This window comes from Marmota flaviventris, chromosome 8 (genome assembly GCF_047511675.1).
Source record: "Marmota flaviventris isolate mMarFla1 chromosome 8, mMarFla1.hap1, whole genome shotgun sequence".
Classification (NCBI taxonomy): domain Eukaryota; kingdom Metazoa; phylum Chordata; class Mammalia; order Rodentia; family Sciuridae; genus Marmota; species Marmota flaviventris.
In genome coordinates, this window is record NC_092505.1 from 78795496 (window position 1) to 78818857 (window position 23362).

A 23362-nucleotide genomic window follows, 5' to 3' on the forward strand; every position below is an offset into this window, starting at 1 on the left:
CTTTGGCTATTCAATTTTGGGAGGGAAAGAGCAAAGGCATGACCTCCTGTTGAGACTTGGCCTATGCTAAATAGAAGAAAATATCCATATTAGGAAAGGGAGAGTTGTTGCAAAGTCCAAGTTAAATATGACACTCTTTCCTCTTTGGGTTCCCACGTGTGGGTATGCATGCTTGATTAACATTGAGATATCCTGGTTTCATTTGGCTTAACTTGGCATATATAAACACCATTTCTCTTCTCGATATGGTTGCATTCTGGCCAAATGCCAATGATCTCACAATGGAAATTTTCAATGTTAAACTTTGTGTGTGTGAAATATTTTAGAGATTTGCGAGAAAAAAATTGGTACATTTTAAGGGGAAAATCAACACAAAACAGAACACTATAAAATCTATTAATAACCCAAAGTGAAACACATGCAATGTAGATGATATTGAATTTCAGCAAATACCGGCTGTTATCACATTGTTGGCACTCAATTTTTCTTTGTATATGCAAGATGGCATTTTGGTAGACATTTCAAATGCGACCAGCCATTCATTTTGTTTATAAATTGAACTTTCAAATGAAGTAACATAAAAATGTATTTTCAATGGTTCAAATAAAAAATATTTGGTTAAAATATTTTTTGAATTAGTTCAATTCAATAAGCACATCCTTTAAGAAAATGTATAGCGTAGTGGTTAAAACAGATTGCTACTGTAATTACTGTTGTGGCTTAGGCAAATTTTCTTACCTTCTAGGCCTCATTCCCTCCTCTGCAAACAGAGATGCTGTATCTACATAGAGTTGTTGTGAGTATAAATGTTAATATATATTAGGAGTGCTGTCAAGTCCTGGCACAGGGTTAGGGCTCCATGAGTGTTGGTTATTGTTGCTATTGGCCTATTGGAAGTACTGTTTTAGATGCTAAAAAGCAAAAACAAGCAAAGGTGAATTGGAAGTCCTTTCACCTTCAAGAAACCTGAGAGTTAGGCAGTGAATTATACTTTAACTCAGACCACTATAAGAATACAATAGACAAAAAGTGCAGTTGGTAGTACACAGGAAGTCCAGGTTAATGCCAAGGGATTTGTTTGATTTGAGTTTTAAATTGTGGGTGAGCTTTAACAGATAAAAGGAGAACTGAGAACAATCCAATATTCTAGGTAGAGAAAGCAAAGAGGTAAGAGTTACATGGGATATTAAGTACCTCTTCCAAGCTGACAATAACATACCAAGTAATCGCAATGCAGCTAATACTCTTTCCAGTACCCAATAGTAGAAGTGGTAATGAAGCTCAACATTCTTTCCTGCTGAACTTAATTGGCCTTAGACTCTTTAAAATAGGGTTCAGGTAGCAACTAGTTCTTTACCGGTTTGGCTTATATAATTAAACCTTTGGTACCTGAGGTATAGTATTGCCTAGAGGTAGTGGTAAGAGTAATAGTAGATAAAGCTGCAAAGTTAAAAATAATAGTTATTATATACTGGGTGATCATTTTGTATATTCATATAGTTTATCTTATTAAAATCTCACAAAAAATATATAAGATAGGCATTTTTAAAAATTTTGTATATAAATAAACTGAGCCTGAGAAAGATTAAGAACTATTTCCAAAGTCATTTAGCTAGAAAATGTTGGAATTGGAGTTTAAACCAAACACTTTAAAAACTTAAATTTTGTGATTACACTACGGATACTCCACCATGTACAGCCAGAGGAAGGAGAAGTTGTGCTCCATTTGTGTACAATGTGTCAAAATGTATTCTATTGTCATGTATAATTAATTAGAACAAATTAAAAATAATTTAAAAGAAATAAAAAATTTAAAAACTTAAATTTTGTATTCTTAATCATATTACAGATGATTGTTTTAAATAGACTTCATTTTAAACCAGAGATAAGTCAAAGTTAATTATGAACTAGCCCTTAATTTAATGTTAAGAATGTAAAAAAGCTGGGGCTGGGGTTGTGGCTCAGTGGTAGAGTACTTGCCTTGCACATGCAAGGCACTGGGTTCAGCACCACATAAAATAAATAAATTAGTAAAACAGAGGTAATGTGTTCATATTCAACTAAAAAAAATCACAAAATTTAAAAGTAAAGAATGTGAAAAAGTCATTCTGCATGTTTAGGGAAATTACTGAAGACTTTTGAACAGAAGAGTTTGATTGGAATTTTACTTTAGGAACAAAACTTGCAGCAGGATGAAAGATATTTTGGAAGGAAGGAGACTGGAAATTAAATGATCTATTTGTTGGGGAAATAATGGGTATCTGAGGTGGAAAGAAGACAATGGCATCAAATTATAGCATCAAAGTGAAATTCATAGGAACTAACTGCATGGAAGATATGCATTTCTGAAGTTTCAAGTTTGGGAATTTCATATAGGCAAGAAGAGAGTGAGTTAAGGATTCTGATGGACAATATAGATGGAGATTATGTATCAAAATCCATTAAGAAAACAAAAAAGAATACATTTAAATACATAAGGTTTAACCTGGCTTTCTTTTTTTTCCAAGTTAAAAAAAAAACCCAGAGAATAATGAACTAATGAAACTCTAAACAGATCCAGGCTATTTGAAGAATGAGCGTCTTTCTCCATAATACAAACATGTGTATGTGTATGTGTAGGTGAAAGTGGGAAAGATAGAAAGAGGAGAGGAAAAAGAGAGAAGAATCATAGGACTTAAGTTCAAGGAACTGTTTGATATTATCAGAAAAATATTTCAAGTTTCTCATTAAATAACTTCTTTATAAGCAACAAGGTAGATTTATTATGCCATTTTCATTCTTCCATGGTAGAGAATGCTTGCCCAGTCAGAAATAAATTCAGAGCCAAGGCTCTCAGCAGTCTGACCTACTTAGCTAATATTTCTTTTTTAAAAAATCAAGTTTGTAGTTTAATTCTGCTGAGAAGGTGTCAGAATGATAGCTCTTGAGGTTGATAAATTTTAGAATGCTCAATGTTATTCATGTAGATTAGCAAATTTCAATTTCTCTTTACCTTTACCTATTTTAAAATCCCCAAACATAACAAGGTGTGGAAGTTATATTTTTATTCTATCTTTAATCACTAATTAAGATTTATATTATAGGAATCCTCAGTAATCATTCTCTCTCTCGCAAGACTTTCTGTGAAGCTAGCAGGTGATACTTGGATATCCTTGTAGGACTTTACATAGTGAAGTAGCCAACACAGATTACAAGACTTAAGAAAAAGAGTGATCAGACATTAAAACCAAAAGTGGCCTATAGACATGAAAATAACAGTGAGAAAACAACTAATTCTTGAAATTCTTATGCTTATATATTCTTAAGTTAATTATTCTTATATTATTCTTATAAGAAGTTTGAGCTGTTGTCATTAGTAAGTGTAATCTTTATATTACAAATACTAAACTTCCTAATAATTAAAGATAACTTTTTGTTTCAAAATAATTATAATCTTTCATAATTCATTAAGAAAAAAAGTGATTTGTCTTTCTTACAGATGACTGTTCAACTGCTAATGGACTACAAGGTAAATTATTTATAAAGTATGTAAATATTCCTTGTGTCTATGGCTTATGGCTTCAATAAGGAACATGTTCACTAGTCTTAAGGAATTTAGAAAGTAATAAAGTCATAGGATGTATCTAATAATCATGCATGTATTCTTATGGACTATAATTAAAGGAAGTTGGAGATAGCAAAGGCAAATTGCAAATTTAGAGATGATACAAATGTTCATTAGAGAGAAAAGGATCCCCTGAAATTAATGGGTTTTGATCTTCATTCTGAAATAATAATTAAAGAGTCATTCACCTCCTAAAGGATCAAGATTTGGAAATTAATCAGTGTACTTAGTGCTACTGAAATTTGGTGTGTGTGTGTGTGTGTGTGTGTAGCATCAACAGAATTTTAACTGAAATATCCATAGTGTAAAATGTTTAAGTAAATTAATGACTAAAGGTTGAGTAAAATGTGGTTGGCAATAATTTTGTGAACATCTGCCTTCAGAGAAATATGATTACTGCTTCAAAATTGCAGGGAAAAAGTGACAATCAGGGTTTTGGCTATAATTTTCATATTTGGGTTGGGAGGCAGCTTCCTCAGAAATCAGCTTGGTAGTTCCCTCTCCCTTCATGTCCTTGGCAAGCAGAGCAGCTGCTTATGTCCAGAGTCCAGCTGTGAAGAATTTAAGGGAGCCCTCTCCCAGGGGTGCCAGCTGAAGGAATGTTCTCCATGCAGATTTCTCCCAGAATCCCAATATAGCAAAGCTCACAATGTGACCATCTTTTTATTTAGATTTTCCAACAAATTTGAAAAATATTTGGCATGCTCTTTCTACCTTTGCTTCTATTCATTTAGTCTTTGCCTCTGAAAAGTAGTGCCAAGAGGAAAGTTTCCTGCATTTATTTCCTTTCTAGTGTGACATCTTGCTTTGAAAACTTTGAGTGTGGATATAGGCAGAGATAGAAAAAAAAAAGAGGCTTCACTTTAGTTTCTTTTCTTTGCATTAACACACAGTCTTCAGAGGGATTTCCAAATAAATGAGGAGACCAATGCCCTTATAAGATCTAGAGAACTTATATACCATCTAGATTGTGGAGGTATCCTTGCACTTCCAGTGACATCTCAATAGCAAATACCCCTTGGGAGAGCTTTAGTAAATCAGTAAACAATCACCCAAACTTGAATTTGAGTTCTTTATTCAGAAATTGTAAAAAGAAAATCTAAAAGTGTGTGCATTATTTTCATCATTATTTTGGGAGCAGGGGAATGTAGTAAGAGACTATTGCTTGTTTTTAATTTTAGCACCCAACAGAGTAAAGTCGAATTATGGATAACAAAAGACAGCATCAGGTTTGAGGTTAAATAATCTCTTGGGAATGAAGTACCTGGAAAACTTGGGGGTAGAATAAGGTGAGGATACTATTATGGGCTGACTTTTCCCTAAGGTTTGACATAAGTATATCAGAAATAGTCATTAAAATGGTTGACAAATTTAAACTTGGTAAGGAAAAGATAATAAGTTTTCCAAATATCTCTTAAAATTGTCCCAAGATGATAAGAAGCTCTTTATAAAAGAAATGCTATGATCTCACTAATTATAAAACCTATACCTTTAGAGAACTAATGGATTTTAGTGAGGGGAAACTCAGAGCTTAAGAATGTGACAATCATGATAAGGTTTTGAACAGTCAATTTCCCTGAGGCAGTTAGCATGGACTCTATAATGAACTAAATACTGGGAAATTTAATTTGAATTTTCCAAACTGTGTGCCCAGATATGTATGACTGAAACATATTCTCAGAAAGCTATAAAGGAACCATATTTCTTGACAAGAACCAATAGACTGCTTGTGCAAGGATTTCTTTTTCTTTCTAATTCTAAGGACTAAGGAGAATAAGTATATAGTTAACTCTCATGCCACCATTTATAATTAGAATGGATTGATAGTGGAGATTGTGAAACGATGAATCTGAAAGTTATATTGAGCCACAGCTCACATTTTTTCCATTTTAAATCTAAGATTACTGTATTTTTCTTTGCATTTTTTTAAATTAGAAAAAGCTAGAATAGCTTTGATAATATCTCTCAAAGAGTATGCCTGATGTTTAAAGATTGATATTTTATTTCAAATCATGAAAATATTTCCAAGTTATTTTGAAAAATACCTAAAACAGTAAAATCCCAAGACAGCAAAAATAACTATGCATTTTCTGGACACCAAGGCTGTGATCCCTTGTTACTGAAAAATCATGTGACAGAATAAGGAAAGAGAACTTAACTTAGTTCAGAGGGCTGTGCTGGAGAGGTATTTGGTATCTTCAAAGAGAATCCAGGAAAATAGAAGATAGTTTGTCAGAAGAGAAGACGGAGATAGGGTTGTCTGGGACATACCACACAAAACCCCAGAACTTATAAATACTGTGGGGTAAAAAAGCTAATTTTGGAAGGAGCAGGAAAGCTCCATACTGAAGACAAGCATTGTCTACTTTAGAGCTTTGTCTAGATCTGCGGTTTATGTTAACATGGAATAGACTGAACATCACAGCCTTCATTTTTGCTCCATGAAGAGATCCAAAAGAAAGGCTCTCTGCCCTTCCTCAGGGGCTGTCCCCTGTGGCCAGCCTCATGTCCTGGGTTCTAACCACTGTCAGACATGGTGATAAACCCTGAAGACAAGATCTCATTTAATCCTCCTAAGAGGCAACTAATATTATCTGCTACTGAACAGTTTTTAAAAAGAAGATACTGAAACTGAGAGCTTAAATGACTTCAAGGTCAAACAAAAAATAACTGTGAAACTGGCACTTAACTCTACAAATCTACATTTTATTCCAGGGTCTTAAAGCATAGAAACTAGCATCAAAAATGTCTCAAACTGGAGGCTGTTTGGCCCCCTGTACTTAGCCCAGAGAAGCTGCAGTAGGAATTGAAGAAAAACTCCTAGGATTTTTGGGCTTCCTGCAGCCAGGTCCTTCTCTTCTACAGATTCTAAGATGTAAATATCCCACTTCTGTTCAAAAGGGAAAATATAAGTCTGAAAGAGGCAAAAGAATGACTCCTCTCTATTAACTTTTGTGCTTCTTAGTCCCCTTTAATTCCTGATTCCCAGCATCAAAGAGCATGTAGGGAAGGACAGAATTTGAAAGACAAGGGCCCATCTTCAGCTCTGCTCTGTTCTATTCTGTGAGCCCCACTTCCCTTTGAAATCCATTGTCCTTTCTCCAGCTGACACAAACAAACCTTTAAAATCAGACTCTTTCTTAGAGTTGGCAAGGAAGAAGGCAAGACTTCAGTTTCAGGTGAATTAATTGTGATATCCTGTAAGGATGTCTAACACAGCACTGATGGTGACACTCGCTGCTTATTAAGTAAGGTTTTTATCAATAGTTCCTGAAATCCTCTGCACTGAGGTAGTTTATAACTGACACTAATTGGAATAAAGCTACTTCTAAAACATCTCTCAACACAGAAGAATTTTCATTCCAGATCGATAAGATGGTTAATTCCCTTAGCCCCTTATTCCCCTCACACCTTGTCTATGAACACAGTGACTAACCTTTCCCTGGGGCCTTGGCACACTCCCGCAGCAGAGGAGGTGATGTGGAAGGATAAAAACATTACTCAGGCACACTTTACGAAAGTCTCTAGCAGTTGGCAATACTCAATCTGACCTTTATGTTGGATTTTGCCATAGTTTTAATCACTTTACCATCACTTGCAGGAGAGAAGGCGTCTTTAAAAGTGCCCTATTTAGCAAAAGCTTCAGAGCCAAAACTAAGTGTATGTTCTCATTATTTCACATGTTGTCAAATTAACCAGTACAGAGAAATGATAGCATTTTTTTTTTTTTTTGCAAAGCTCTGAATTAAGGTAGGAGGGTATTTTGTTGCAATTATTTATATTTGATGTTGATCTTTTTGCTGGCATTTTCATGTTTATGCAGCAATGAATAATATATAGGTGAATTTATTGAATTCAAAGCTTTACTTTTAATTTCCTACAACTATGCCAAAGCCCTTGTAAATTTCTATGTCTTTTGTAAGAGTTTTGGGATTCTCTACTGTATTCTTTCTGTTTCTGCATAGTTGGCTGTTTGTTTTACGATAAATGATGTATGATTTGCAAAAAAAAAAAAAAAGTAATCACATATACTGGGTTAAAAGATTCTTCCATTTATTTATTAGTTGATGAAAGGCAAGGTTAACTTTTTAAAAAATATTTTAGACAGACACAATACCTTTATTTTATGTATTTATTTTTATGTGGTGCTGAGGATCGAACCCAGTGCCTCACACGTGCTAGGCAAGTGCTCTACCACTGAGCCACAACTCCAGCCCCAAGATTAACTTTGTCTCTGTAATAATGTCTAGCACCCATTATTATTATTTGCTCTAACAACTTGATTTTATAGAGACTTTTAGTACTCTCATTAATTTTATTTACTTTCTCATTTTCTTATTTTGGAAACATCAAGCTGGTAGTAAAGTTGCAATAAAGAGCCTTCAATTAGATTCATTAATTGTTAACATTCTGCTGTTTGATAGTTAATAGCAGACCTCAAGCCACTAATTGCAAAATGCTGTAACATTTCTCTTCTAAAATGAGGACATTGTTCCACCTCAATGTTATTATCATTAAGAAATTTAACAGTGATATAATGCCATTATCTTAAACATAGTACATATTCAAATTTCCAAAGTACCCCAATGAAATCCCTTATTTGTGCCCTTTTTTTCAGGATCCAATGAAGATACTGCATTGCATCTGGTTTTCAAATCCCTTTATTCTACTTTAATTTAGTTTTCAGCTATTTTTCCTTTCTTTTCTTTTTTAGAGAGAGAGAGAGAGAGAGAGAGAGAGAATTTTTTAATATTTATTTTTTAGTTTTTTCGGTGGACACATCTTTATTTTATTTTTATGTGGTGCTGAGGATCGAACCCAACGCCCTGCACATGCCAGGTGAGCGCACTAGTGCTTGATCCACATCCCCAGTCCATATTTTTCCTTTCTTGACATTAAAATTTTTAACTACACACTATCCCTGGGATGAGTACTTTTTCATAATAAGATTCAGGCAAAACATTTTTGACAGGACTAGTATGTGATTCTGCATCATATCAGGAAGTAATTGATATTGGTGTATAAATTAACTTTGATCATTTGGTTAGAGTGTGTCTGTGGGAGTTCTTTCTTGCAAAGACTCTTGTTTCCTTTTGTGATTAAGAAGTATTCTGTGGGCTGATACTCTGACCTTGTTCTCCAGTGATCCTAATCCCGTGGTTTTGGTATCCACTAATTCATAGTGCTTGAATTTATCATTACTATGGTGTTATCAACTGATGTCTTTCCAGTTTTATCATTTCCTTCACATTAGGTTTTTTGTGTTTTTGTTTTTGAAAGAGTTTCTCTTTCTTTCTTTCTTTCTTTCTTCAACCCTTGAAATTATTATTTTTGGGTATCATTATGAACAAATAGGTTATTTTCTTATTTAATATATTATAATTTAATAATTTGTCCCATTCTTTTTTTTTTGTCACAATGCACAAATTGTCCCAAGTTTGACCAGTGAAAGCCACACTAGGTAGATTCTGCTATCTATTTCAGTCATTCCTATTTTCTTAAGTTTCTCACTAGAAATAAGCTTTGATTCAAGCTTATTTAGTTATAAAACAATCTTTAGCCCAATTATTTGTAGCCATATTTCATTCAACCTCCTTATCAAATTTATTTTTCTCTATAAAAATCATGTAATTGCTCAGCTCCAAATATGAAAGAACTTGGAAGTCGTTATCCTTATAAAAGCTGCACATACTGAAAGTTAATGACTATTCATGGATCCAAGAGAAAGCTGAGGGCAAAGGTCTTATTGCCATCTCCTAAACAGCAAATTCAGAATCAGTGCTAAGATCTGCAGTGGAAAATCTCCTGAGGCCATGATTTACAGTAACACTTATATGGTAATTGTGATGAGTTGTGGATGCTGAGTGTGGACTAACATGAGAATGAAAAACTCCTGGGGAATAAATGCTGGGGGACCTTCACAACTTGGTGGAGTTACCTTCAGGAACCCCATCATATTCTCATGGCAAAGGGCCAGGAAAAGTTCCCTTGTGGCTTTGGCTCCAGGAGGGGAAATGTAACTCACTGAGAGCTCTCAGCTTATTAAAGACCTCTCCAGGGTCAAAGACTTTACCAGTGCCTTACCTCACCAAGGAGAAAGGGCACCTATTCAGCCCTTATTTTTTTCTTGCTGTCTGATGTCACTAAGTTGGGAATAAAACTCAGAAATACTTGTTAAGGCCACATACCATGGACATCAGCCCATGAAAAGATCAAACACTAAATGATTAGATTATAGAACACTTACCCCTCCACATACCCTTCCCAACACATCAATAGACTCCAGCGTAATGGTAGAGGTTTACAATTGTGAGAAATAAAAGGCACAGACTCTCTCAGGGATTCTTAGGGAAGCCTCAAAACAACAGAGGAGACAAAAACAAGGGTCACAGAAGCATTTGAAAACTCTGGCACACAGGTAGATGCAGCTACCATTAGACACACCCCATAACCTTGTCAGATAGCATAAAACCTCATGCAAAAGACCTGTTGACCTAAGTTCTATTTTCTAACACATCATGTCTAACTTTCAACAGAAAATTACAAGGCATGCTAAATGTAAGAAAAACAATAAATGACAGCATGTAATTCAAAGAGTCTTCTCTTTATGAAGATATTTTCTACCTGTGGTTGCAAATAAAAATTCGTGTGTGTGTGTGTGATGAAATTTCATATAAAATATCTGATTGATAACTACAAAAATGAATACAATGACTCATAAAACAAGAAGAGAAATTTAATTTTTAATTCAGTACCATAGCAAATAAGTACAATTAAGGGAATATAATGAAAAAGAATTCTTAATAGAACATAAAAGAAAAAATTCTATTTTCCTTAGAAACAGAGAAACTAAAGTGAAATATTTGCATTGAAGGGACCTGCTGGTTTTATGGTCACATCTGCTAACCAGTCTGCCTCCTTGGCTCACAGAGATCCCCGTGACTGCTGAAAAAAAGTGATGCTTTGGGAAACATTTCCCCTTCGTGTAGCCCAGCATATTTCAGCAGCGTGTGTTCCCAAAACTCGCGGTTGAAAAACACTCAACCTCGTGCCTACATTTCCTGAAAAGAAGATCAGCCCGGAGATGATGCAGTAACATATGAAGCTTGCTCTCCAGACACAAAAATGAAATACAAAATCAGAATGAACACTGGCATGAAGAAGACGGAAACCTCATCACTTTGAGTTGAGAAGGCAATGCTATTATTAGTTACCAGAGACTGAGTGTTGTTTGGCATTGGGTGGTTCCAACAATGGGCTAGGTGCTGTAAAGAACATAGAATTAGAGAATGTTCTTGCCTAGAGGCCTCATAATCAAATCAGACAAACCAGACAGTAGCACAGTCCAGCAGACAGGATGGGGAAAGTTGGGTTCACATGGGGTACCTAAGGTCACTTTTATCCTTGAGAATACTCAATTTCCCTGCAATGAACCTGCCCTCTTGTGTTATATAAGTTCAGGGAAAGAGACTTGACATACTTTCTTATGATTTCCATTTGTATGTCACCCAGGAAGCCTGTTTTGCAAAGGAGTGTAGTTAGGTTTTCACTTGTCTTGTAACATGGTGCAGAAACATTTCTGTAAAACCACTGGCCTGCTTTATTGGGGACTGAAGGAGGAACTCACAGGGCAGAGTCACTAGGTAGATATGTGACATTATATGGATGAACATCCCAGAGAAAGACCTGTGGGGCTAGATTTCTTCTGGGCCTTGTTACACATCATTCCTTTTGTGGTGCACACGTTCTCACCCCCACTCTGTCTTGCACAGTGAAGGTTGCATGAACAATCTAGATGAATTGAGATTCTTGGCACCAGACCGTCTGGTTTTGAGTTATCGGCTATTTACGGAAGATTTCTTGGTATGCCAATAACCCAGCAACTGGAAACATTTGGACCTATGTAAGGAAGTGAATGTACCCATTCACAAAGGATTCAGAGTTTTAAAAGGAATACCATGCATGGGAAAACTCAACTTGGACGGGTTAAATAATTTGTTTTGTCCCCCTATAGCTTTTAGTACTTATTTCTGCATAGAACTCAGCACTCCTGGTTAAGGTCATTGTGTGTTTGGCTCTATCTCTTCTTAGCATTTAACCTGTATGTGGCTAATGGAAGACGCCAATGAAAATTTGTAGTGAATAAATGTCACAGAGGATGTAAGTCAGCTCTAACTCTGCATGTTCTTTCCACTTTCAAGGAAAACTCAAGTGTGACAACTTTTAGAAATCTTCATACTGTCCTCCAACCTCTTAACTATTTTTAAGACAGTTTATAGGCTCAGTTTTTTACAGCTTTTAAATTTTTTTTAATCTTATTTGTTCTTTTTAGGTGTACATGACAGTAGAATGCATTTGGGCACATTATATATACATGGAGTATAACTTATTCTAAGTAGGATCTAATTCTTGTGGTTGTACATGATGCAGAGGAGTTGCCCTGCTCATGTATTCAAATACAAGGATAGGAAAATTATGTCTGATTAATTCAACTGTCCTTCCTATTCCCCTCTCCCCTCCCTTCCCATCCTTTTATTTTTCCCTATCATACTCTCTTGTTGTGGGTTAGTATCCACATATCAGAGAGAATATTTGGCCTTTGGTTTTTTGGGATTGGCTTATTTCACTTAGCATGATATTCTTCAGTTCCATCTATTTACCAGCAAATGCCATCATTTCATTCTTCTTTATGGCCGAATGATATTCCATTGTGTATATATAGCACATTTTCTTTATCCATTCATCTGTTGAAGGATACCTAGGTTAGTTCCATAGCTTGGCTATGTGAATCAAGCTGTTATTTGATGTGGCTGCATTACTGTAGTATGCTGATTTTTAGTCCTTTGTGTATAGAACAGGAGTGGGAAAACTGGATCAAATGGTGGTTCCGTTTCAAGTTTTCTAAAGAATCTCTGTACTGCTTTCCATAGTGGTTGCCCCAATTTACAGTCCCACAAGCAATGTATAAGTGAACCTTTCTCCCCACATCCTCACCAACATTTATTGTTACTAGTATTCTTGATAATTGCCATTCTGACTAGAGTTGAGATGGAATCTCAGTGTAGTTTTAATGTGCATTTCTAGAGATGCTGAACATTTTTTCACATATTTTTTGACCATTGTTATTTCTTCTTTTGTGAAGTGTCTGATCAGTTCCTTTGCTCATTTATTGATTAGGTTATTTGGTTTTTGGTTTTAAGTTTTTTGAATTCTTCTTATATCCTTGAGATTAATGCTCTATCTGAGGTTCAGGTAGTAAAGATTTTCTCTCATTCTTTAGGTCTCTATTCACATTCTTGATTGTTTCCTTTGCAGTGAAGAAGCTTTTTAGTTTGATACCATCCCATTGATTAATTCTTGATTTTACTTCTTGTGCTTTAGGAATCTTATTGAGTAAATTGGTTCTTAAGCCAGCATGATGGCGAATTGGGACTACTTTTTCTTCTGGTAAGTGCAAGGTCTTTGGTTTAATTCCTGGATCCTTGATCCATTTTGAGTTGAGTTTTGTGCAGAGTGAGAGATAGGGGTTCAATTTCATTCTACTACATGTGGATTTCCTTTTTTCTCAGCACCAAACATGTAAGATGGCTTTGTTTAGATTCTTAAGAGTAGCTACTTCCAAACCCTCATTTATGTCTTTATGCATATATATCACAAGATGTGTGATATATATATATATTGCTGGGAGCCATTAGCCAAGTAGGTATGACAATTTCCTTGCCAGTGTACCCCATGTTGCTGACATGTTGCAGCGACATTGAATGTAGGTGACCTTGCTCAAGGACCAAGGCAGATTAGGGTGTTCCCGGTTTTAAGATAATCGTGTTTAGGGCGTTCCCAGTTTAGGTTCCAGGTTTAAGGTTTAAGATTATTCCTGCTGGGAATAGGGCGTATCCTGCTGCCTGAGTTCCCCTTGAGTTCTCACGGGATTCAGACAGTATATTTTGGAGATAGAAGCCCAGTGGAGGTGGATTTGGGCAGAGAACGTGGATTTGGGCAGAGAACGTGGATTTCCCCAGAACGTGATTGTAGACGGCTGGTGTGAGTTCGGGAATAAAGAGTTGCTGTTTGAATCTACAAGCTGTGTGGTGGCTCGTGATTGAGTGCCCAGCCAGACTGCGGCATTTGTGCCCAGCCAGACTGCGGCAATATATATATATATATATACTGTTTTGTGAATAGATCTCTATCTATGTAATTTGAACTCAGAAGAATAGTTTAACTGTGAATTTAAAGACCATGTGGTATTTAAGTAACAATTTTGCTTCTTTAAATGTCCTTCAAAACCTTGTAGATTTTTAATAGAGGAAATAACTTTTAAGAAACCATTTTGTAAATGTCATATATTATAGTCTAGCTTCCAGAAAGAGCTACCGATTCATATCCAGTCTGTCTTGGAGCCCATCAGCTGGTGAAAGACATAAGTACCAGAAGAAACGTGCCCCAAATGTCATGTAAACATGTTAGTCCTAACAAGTATGCCAAACCTAACATTGCAGGAGCTAAAGTGAATTAAAGGACCTGCCACACATGTGGGTTATTCCCCTCTCAGTGAAATGGGCTTGGGAAAAGTTTGTCTTTCTGAAAACATCAAAAATAGCTAGAAAGAAAATATTTCTTTGGCACTTTTATAGGCTGAGAAGGTTATAATTTAATCTTAAATCCTCATCTCTAACATTTTACAGAAATGTTTTCATGGGCTGGGTGGTGGAAACATTTTAGAGATCTGTCTGATAATGATAAAACATTGATCTTGATCAAGTACAAGATCTCCACACTTGAGTTTGACTACTTTTCTAGATTCAACATAAACTCCATGCACTATATTTCAGTGGAATAGATAAAGATGTATTTTATGGAGATACTATTTTCTAGGAAATAAAAACCCATAAAATAATGATATAATATGAACTTGATTTCAGGAGCCAATTTATCTAATCTGCACATTTTAAAAATTAGAAAACTTGGGTTTTAAACATTGAAATGACTTATCCAAGGTCCTGTAGCTTCTGATGAGATAGTAGAGAAGATCATAGGTCTTCTGAATTCAATGCTATATGTCTTCCTTTAAAAAAATGCAGTGTTAACTTTCAATTTTAACACAATTGTCAATTTTTATATTGCTGTATGAAATAAAAAAAATCTCATGTACCTTTACCCAGTTTCCTCTAATGGTAACATATTACAAAACTGAGTATTATCATAATATCACATCCAGAATATCATAACCAGAATACTGAAAATGATACAATCAACATAGCAGATATTGACATCATGGCCTGGATTTCTCTTGTTGCCCTTTTATAGTCACATTCACTTCCTCCTTATCCTACCCCTTCTGTAAGCCCTGACAAATAATTGGCCCCTGCCATGTTGTAATTTCAAAAATGTTGAGATGGTGTCCTGTAGTATATGATAGTTAATCTGTTATCAATTTGATTGAATTGAGTTGCCTAAGATTAAGAGACTTAAGGATGTATCTATGAAGATGTTTCCAGGGAGATTAAACAATGGAACAGAAAACTGAGGAGAGACCCACTCTGAGTGTGAAGGGCACTAATACTGGGAACCCAGATGAAACAAAGAAGGAGGAAACCAAGGCAGATGTAAATTCAATTCTTGTTGAGTGGGTGCGTCTATTGCTACTGATATAACCCATGGACATTGGGCCCCAGCTCTTTCACTCTCTTCTCAAGTGGATTGTCACTATGGATTCTCCAGGGAGTTTCCAGGCCTTCAGTCTTGGACTGGGACTCATTGGTTCCTTTTGTTCTGAGACTTTAGCTTCTTGAACTAAGCAGTTGCTGATTCTACCAGGTCTCTGGCATGTAGATGGCCATTGTAGGACTATCCAGCTTCTGAGTTTGTAAGCCAATTTCATAAATTCCCTTTTATAATCATAAATATACATATCCTGCTGGTTTTGTTCCTCTAGAGAATCCTGACTAATACAGATTTTGGTATCAGGCATGGTTCTAGAGAAACAGAATTGTAAGGATGAATTTCCTTAGTTGGTTTTGTGGTCTCTGGAGTTGGCTCTCTAAATTGGTCAGGCCTAAAGTTGCTAAAAACTCTCCTGATGGTAGCAATGAGAAAATTGATAATCCATGCAGTGAACTGTTTAAAGAGATATGTGAAGTGAACACACTTTAGGCTCCTAATTCGCCACTTGTGAGAGGCAAGGAGTTTAGTGGCTCTATACTTTTTGAATGTTTATGGAAAACTATGAACTATGATGTTGGCTGCTTGCTCCTGGCTTCACTGGACAAAGTAACAAAGGAGAAGTTTGAGCTCAGATATTGAATTTCTCAGCTCCAGATGCACGCAACCAATCTAAATGCTTTTCAGTGTGCTTTGAAGATGATTCTTCTCTCTTAAAGTCATGGGGCCAAGGTTACTAAAAAACAAACAAAAACCTTCATCCTGAACTTGGCTTAATTACAATGAATGTTTCAAGTCTTGAAGTGTGTCTGCAGTTAAAGTGAGGGCAGCGCTTGGAAAGGAATGGAATCCTCTAAATTGGGATGGAGACACGTGGGAGGACCCTGATGAAGCTGGAGACACTGGGCTCCCATATTCTTCGCTTTGCCAATACTTGAAGAAAGAGAAACTTTTGTAAGGGGGACACCAAGCATTCTGGAAGAGCTCTCTCCTTGCTCTTCTCTGTTGTTGGAACTTATAGTGGGAACCACTGTCTCTCAATTGGAAAACTTAAATGCAATAAGTCTAACTGGATCCTAGGATGGCAGGGGCCAAGTGGTGGCACTCAACCTCCAAAGAAAAGGTGTTGTATTTACTATAATGGGCAATAAAGGAGAAGCTATGAACCAACTGTTTGACTCATGTAGATCTATGGTGTTGGCTAATAAATCATGGTGTTCCTGGAAGCAAAATAGACGGGAAACCCAACAAATTCTTACTCTATTTATATAAGCAGAAAATTCCAGGCCAAATGTATGAAAGTCTGCCTTGAATCATGACAGCAGAGAATCATGTCCCCTCAACCAATTATCACACCTGAGCCAGTTTGCATATCAGAACCCCTTGAATGAAGTGGAGACACGATCCCCTTGAGGATGGACCCAGGTAAAATACCAGATGTTTTACTGCTTATCTGTCTCCCATCCCTTCCCAGAGGGACATAAGCCTTTTACCTTTAGGGAAAATGAAATAATTAGACTACTAGACACTGGCTCTAAACTGGTACTGATTCCAAGAGATCCAAAATGTCATTGTGGCCCTCCACTCAAAGTAGGGGCTTATGGAGGCCAGGTGATCAATGTGATTTTAGCTAATGGCTGACTCAAAGTAGATCTATTGCACCTCTAAAACATCCTGTGGTTATTTTTCCAATTCCAGAATGCACAATTGAGACAGATATACCTAGCACTTGGCAGAACCCCCACATTGGTTCCTACCTGTGGAGTGAGAGCTATTATGGTATGAAAGGAAGTCATTAGAGTTAGAGATGCTTCCACCTGGGAAATTAGTAAGTCCAAAACAATATCACATCCCTGAGGAAATCAGAATGCCACCATCAAGGACTTGAAAGATGTACGGGTAGTGGTTCCCATTACATCCCCATGTAAATATTCTGTTTGGCCTGTGCAGCAGATTGATGGGTCTTGGAAAATGAGAATTGATTATCATAAGCTCAATCAGCTGTTGTCTTCAATTGTAGATGCCATACCAGATGTAGTTTTTTGAGCAGATTAGTAGATCTCCTGGTATTTAGTATGCAACTATTCATCTGGAAAATGCCTTTTTCTCCATATATTTTCATAAGGCCCACTGGAAGCAATTTTATTTCAGCTGTCAAGGTCAGAAATTCACCTTTACTGTCCTACCTCAGTGGATATCCACTCTTCAACCCCGTGTCATGACTGAATTTGCACAAATCTTGATTGCCTTCTCTTCTACAAGATATCATGCCAGTCCATTACATTGATGACATTATGTTAACTGAACCAAAGGAGTGATAGATAGCATCCACTCTGGATTTGTTTGTGAAGCTTTTGTGTGTCAGGGAATGGGAAATAAGTTCAACCAAAATTCACAAGATTTCTACCTCAGTAAAATTTCTAGTTCTCCATTGTTGTGGAGATACTGAGATATACCTTCTAAGGTAAAAGCTAAGTTGTTCCATCTGGTCCCCCTGTGACCAATAAAGAAGCAAAATGCCTAGGGGCCTATTTGTATTTTGGAGGTAGTGCATTCCTTGTTTGGGTATGTTGCTCTGGTTCATCTATCAAGTGATACTAAGAGCCACTAGTTTTGATGGAGACCCAGAACAGGAGAAGACTCTGCAACAGGTCCAGGCTTGTGTGTAGGCTACACTGCCATTTGACCCATATGATACAATGGTACTTGTGGTGACGGGCAAATAGAGATGCTGTCTGGAGTCTTTGGCAAGCCCCAAAGGTGAATCACAGAGGAGGACCTTGGATTTTGAAACAGGGTCCTGCTCCCATCTGCAAACTATTCTCCCTTTGAGAAATAGCTCTTGGTCAGCTACTGTGCCTTGATGGAAACTGAATGTTTGACCGTGGGTCACCAAGGTACCAGGCAATCTGAGCTGCCCATCATGAACTGGGTGTTTTCTTTACCACCAAGACATAAATTTGGATGTGCACAGCAGCAATCCATCATCAAAAGGAAGTAATATGTATGTGATAAGTCCCCAGTGGGTCTTTGTTATGGTTTTGATATCATGTGTGCCCCAAAAACTCACGTGTGAGAAAATGCAAGAAAGTTTAGAGGTGAAATTATTGAACTATGAGATTCTTAACTTAATCGGCGCATTAATTCTCTGATAGGGATTAACTGGGTGGAATTAATGTATCTAATTTTATGTAGGTAACGTGTGGATGGAAGACGTAGGTCACTGGGGGCATGCCTTTTGGATGTATAGTTTGTCTCTTGTCTGCAAAGTCTCTCTTTTTCTCTTTCTCTCTTTCCCTCCCTCACTCTCTCTTTCTCTCTGCCTCCTGTTGCAATTTCCTGAACTGCTTTTCTCCTCCACACTTGTCCACCACCAAGATGTTCTGCTTCACCTTGGGTCTAGAGCAATGGAGTTGGCCATCTATGGAATGGGACCTCTAAAACCAGGAAACTTGAATAAACTTTTCCTCCTCTAAAATTATGTTTGTCAGGCTTTTTGGTCACAAGAGCAAAAAAGCTCACTAAAACAGTCCTTAAAGCAAAAGTAAGTTACATAAAAAGCAATTCAATTGTCCATGATTCCTACTCCTGCTGCAATGCTGTCTGTCCTCCAATGTGAACCTATGGCCTTGTGGGATGTGCCCTATGATCAATTGACAGAGGAAAAAAATGATGAAGTTTAGGTATTTCTGCATGGTATGCAAGTACCACCCAAAAGAGGGCTGCTGTACTACAGCTTCTTTTTGGGACATCCCTGAAGGACAATGGTGAAGAGAAATCTTCGCAGTGGGCAAAAATTTGGGCAGTACTCCTAATTGTACATTTGGCTTGGAAGGAAAAATGACCAGATGTGTGATGATTAATGGGTTATAGCCAATGGTTTGGCTGGATGGTCAGGGACTTGGAAGAAACATGATTGGAAAATTGGCGACAAAAACATTTGGGGAAGAGGTATGTAAATAGACCTCTCCAAATGGGCAAAGGATGTGAAGATATTTGTGTCCCATGTAATTGCTTACCAAAAGCAATTACTCAATAGAGGAGGACATTCATAATTAAATGATAGGATGACCCATTCCATGAATAGAAGTCTACTTCTTTACCTAGACACCCCTGTCATTGCCCAATGGGCTCATGAAAAAGAGTGATTGTGGTGGCAGACATGAAGGTTTGTATGGCCTCAGGTACAGGGACTTCCACTCACCAATGCTGACCTGGTTATGGCCACCCTGAGTGCTCAATTTGCCAGCAGCAAAGATGGATATTGAGCCCCAAATATGGCATCATTCCTTGGAGTGATGAACTAGCAACCTGGTGACAGGTTGTTTATATGGGACTACTTCCAATATAGAAGGGGCAATGCTTTGTTCTTACTGGAATAGACACTTATTCTAGGCATGAACTTGCCATATCTACATATAATGCTTCTGTCAAAACTACCATCTGTGAACTTAATGCTTTATCTACCATCATAGTATTTCACACAGCATTGAGTCTGACCAAAGAACACACTTCATAGCCAAAGAAATGTGAAAATTGGCTCATGTTCTTGGGATTTGCTGATTTTACCATGTTCCCCACCATCCTGAGCAGCTAATTTGATCAAATGGTGGAATGGTTTTTTGAAGACATAGTTATAGAACCACCTAAGTGGCAACGGTTTGCAGGATGGGACAAGGTTCTCTGGAAGACTATATATTCTCTTAGCATCCAATATACTGTATTGTTTCTCCTATAGCTAGGATTCACAGGACCAGGCATCAAGGGGTGATTACTTCTACTAATTCACTAGCAAAATTTTTACTTCTTGTTCCTACAGTCTTTTGTTCTGCTGGCCTAGAAGTCTTAGTTCTGTAGTAGGGAATGCTTCTTCAATGAGGTACAACAATGATTCCATTGATGTGGAAATTAAGACTTCCCCAGACCACTTAGGGCTTCTTCTGCCTCCAGTCCTCGGGCTCAGAAAGGGAGTGTTGGTGTTGGCGAGAGTGATTGATCTAGATTACCAAGGGAAATTGGACCATTATTCCACAGTGGAGGTAAGGAAGGGTGCAGGAGATACCTTAGGGTGTCTCTTAGTATTGCCCTATCTTGTTATTAAGGTCAGTGGGGAACTAAAACACAATTCAGGTAAGATGACAAATGGCCCATATGCTTCAGGAATGAGGATGTGAATCACCCCTTCAGACAAAGAACCAAGACCTGCTGAGGTGCTTGCTGAAGGCAGAGGGAATACAGAATGAGTAGTATAAAAACGTGCTTGTGAATCCCAGGTATGGCCATGTGAAAAGCTATGGAGTAGAAAGTTGTAATTGTCATAAATATATTTTTTTCTATTTTATTAAGAATATGTTTGTGCATATATACACATATATTAAATAAACATTTTTGCTTTCTCTTCTCTCACAATCCTTTATTATGTAACATTATTGATTGACTTAATATCAATACTTAAGTATTTTAAAATATACATTATAGTATTTAAGTTGTGGTATGTCAGGAGAAGAATAAGCATCATTGAAAAAATATGTCTCCTATTCTGGGGAATAAATTAGTTTATTTTCAGTTATACAGAAGACAGTTTATCATTTCAGGAAGAGTTATTGTGTTTATTTGTAGTTTAACTGTGATTTAAAGATATGTGGTTAGGTGTCAAGGTGACAAAGGTGGACTTGGGAGAGTTGAAGTAGATTGTCTGTTTGATTGGACTGAGAAACATTTAGGATTAGGAGATTTCTGAGTATGTTTATGATGGTGTTTCCAGAGAGATTAGCTTGCAGGACAGCAAACTGTGGAGAGAGACTAGTTCAGAATAGTGGAGTCCATTAGGTTGGGGACCTAGATGGACCAAAGGCAGGAGGAAGCCAAAATGCATGCAAGCTCAGTTTTTCTTAAGGGTGTTCCTCTATTGCTATTGCCATCATCAGTGGACATCAGACTCCAGGTCCCTGACTCTTCCAGTGTGGATTCTCACCAGCAGTTCTCCATGAAATTTCCAGGCTTTCAATCTTGGACTAGGGTTGCATGATTGGTCTCTCTTGTTCTGAGGCTCCAGTTTCTTGCACTGAGCAGTTTCCGGTTCTTCTGGTTCTCTGGTATGCAGACAGCCATTATGAGACTGTCCAGATTCTGATTGAATAAGCCTATCTAATATTATAATTATACATATACCTATTCCGCTGCTTCTGCTCCTCTATAGAACCTTAATAAATCATATGTAAATTTTTGGAGCTGTTTTTTTTTTTTCACCTAGTAATTCACTGGAGATTCATCAAGATTGTGCATATCAATACTGTGTTCTCTGTTTTGTTCTGAATATTCCAAGCTATAATTGTACTGCAGTTTGTCAAACAATTCACCTGTTGAGGGACATCCATGCTATTACCAAGTTTTGCTTGATACAAATAAATTGCCTACATATTCATTTAGAGGTAATTCTCTGGATGAAATGAAATTACTGGATCAAACGGCAAGTGCATTTGTAGTTTCAGAAGAAATTGTCAGACTTTTTCACAGTGGTTGTACCATTTTATATTCCTCCCAGTAATATCGGAGTAATTCACTTTCTCTACATCCTTGTCTGCATTTGGTGTTGTCATATTCTTTTTGTAATCCTAATAGGCCTATAGTGATAGTTTAATAGCTCCAAATTGTATTATTATTGGTGAATGATGTTGAATATCTTAATGTGATTATTTTCCATCAGTGTTTTCATGCTCTTTGTCCATGTTTTACCTGAATCATAGTCATCCTTCAGTATCCATGGGAGATAGGTTCTAGTACCCCCTGTGGATATCAAAATGTACAGATGCTCAAGTCTCTTGTTTAAAATGACAATACAGTTCTTCATATTTCTTATGCATATCTTCCTGTATACTTTAAATTACCCTAAATTATTTACAATATCTAATACTAATGCAAATACTGTGTGACATTATTATACTGTATTATTTAGGAAATGATGAGAAAAAAAACCATTAAGCACAGATGTTCTTCAACTATCCCCCTTTTTTTCTTTTAGCAACAGTGAAATTGTTTTATTTATAAAGAGCTTTTTATGTTGGGTGTGGTTCCACATGCCTATAATCCTGAGGCTGAGGCAAGAGGGTTGCAAAGTCAAAGCCAGCCTCAGCAACTTAGTGAGGGCCTAAGCAACTTAGAGAGACCCTGTTTCAAAATAAAAAATAAAAAGTGCTTAGGATGTGGCTCAGTGGTTTAGAACCCCCAAGTTCAATCCTTGGTACAAAAAAGAAAGAAAGAAAGAAAGCGGAAAAAAATAGCTTTTTAAAATAAATTTAGGTGTTGGAGGTATGGCTTAGTGGTAAAGTGGTTGCCTGAGTTCAACCCCCAGCACAATAGAACTAGAATGTTCTTCCCCCACTGCCCCACTTGGTAGATTTCTAGTCCTGTCAGGCTATTCTCAGCCACTCTCTCCTCAGTCAAAATTCTCAAACTCTCAACTTCTGAAGAGCTACGCTGTGTCTCTGCAACATCACATGTCTGTCATTAGTTGGGTAAATATATTGAAGACTTATTAGTCTTTTGTTTTTATTGGTTCTAACAAAAAGTTGAAAAAAATCTTATACCACTCACATTTGTTTTTGTAGCACTGAGGAATTGAACTCAGGAATATGCTAGGCAAACATTCTATACTTCAGCAATCTACTTTTTTCTTTTTATGAGTCAGGGTGGCACCAACTTACTGAGGCTAGCCTCGATTTTATGATCCTCTTGCTTCAGTCTCCAGAGTCACTAGGATTATTGGCATGTACTACTTTGCCCAGTGAAATTATCTTGACTTTCAAAACCAACTTTGTTCCATACCCAACTTGTTCCTTGGATCATGAATTAATATGCAAAGTGTAAGAAATGAAACAAACAACCCCCGCACAAATTGTAAAGAAAACAGACATTTCCCTTCAGAGAAAATTATAGCTAAGATGTTTAGCTATTAAAGTGGTCTCCACCAAGCCTCAGGTTGAGTGAGGTCACTGCAGTGGCTCAGGAAGGGTCATACTCCCTTCTTCCAAATCAACCTATCATGGACCACCTGTTACGATGTAGAGAACCAGCCGTTTGGACTGGACTTAAAAGTGT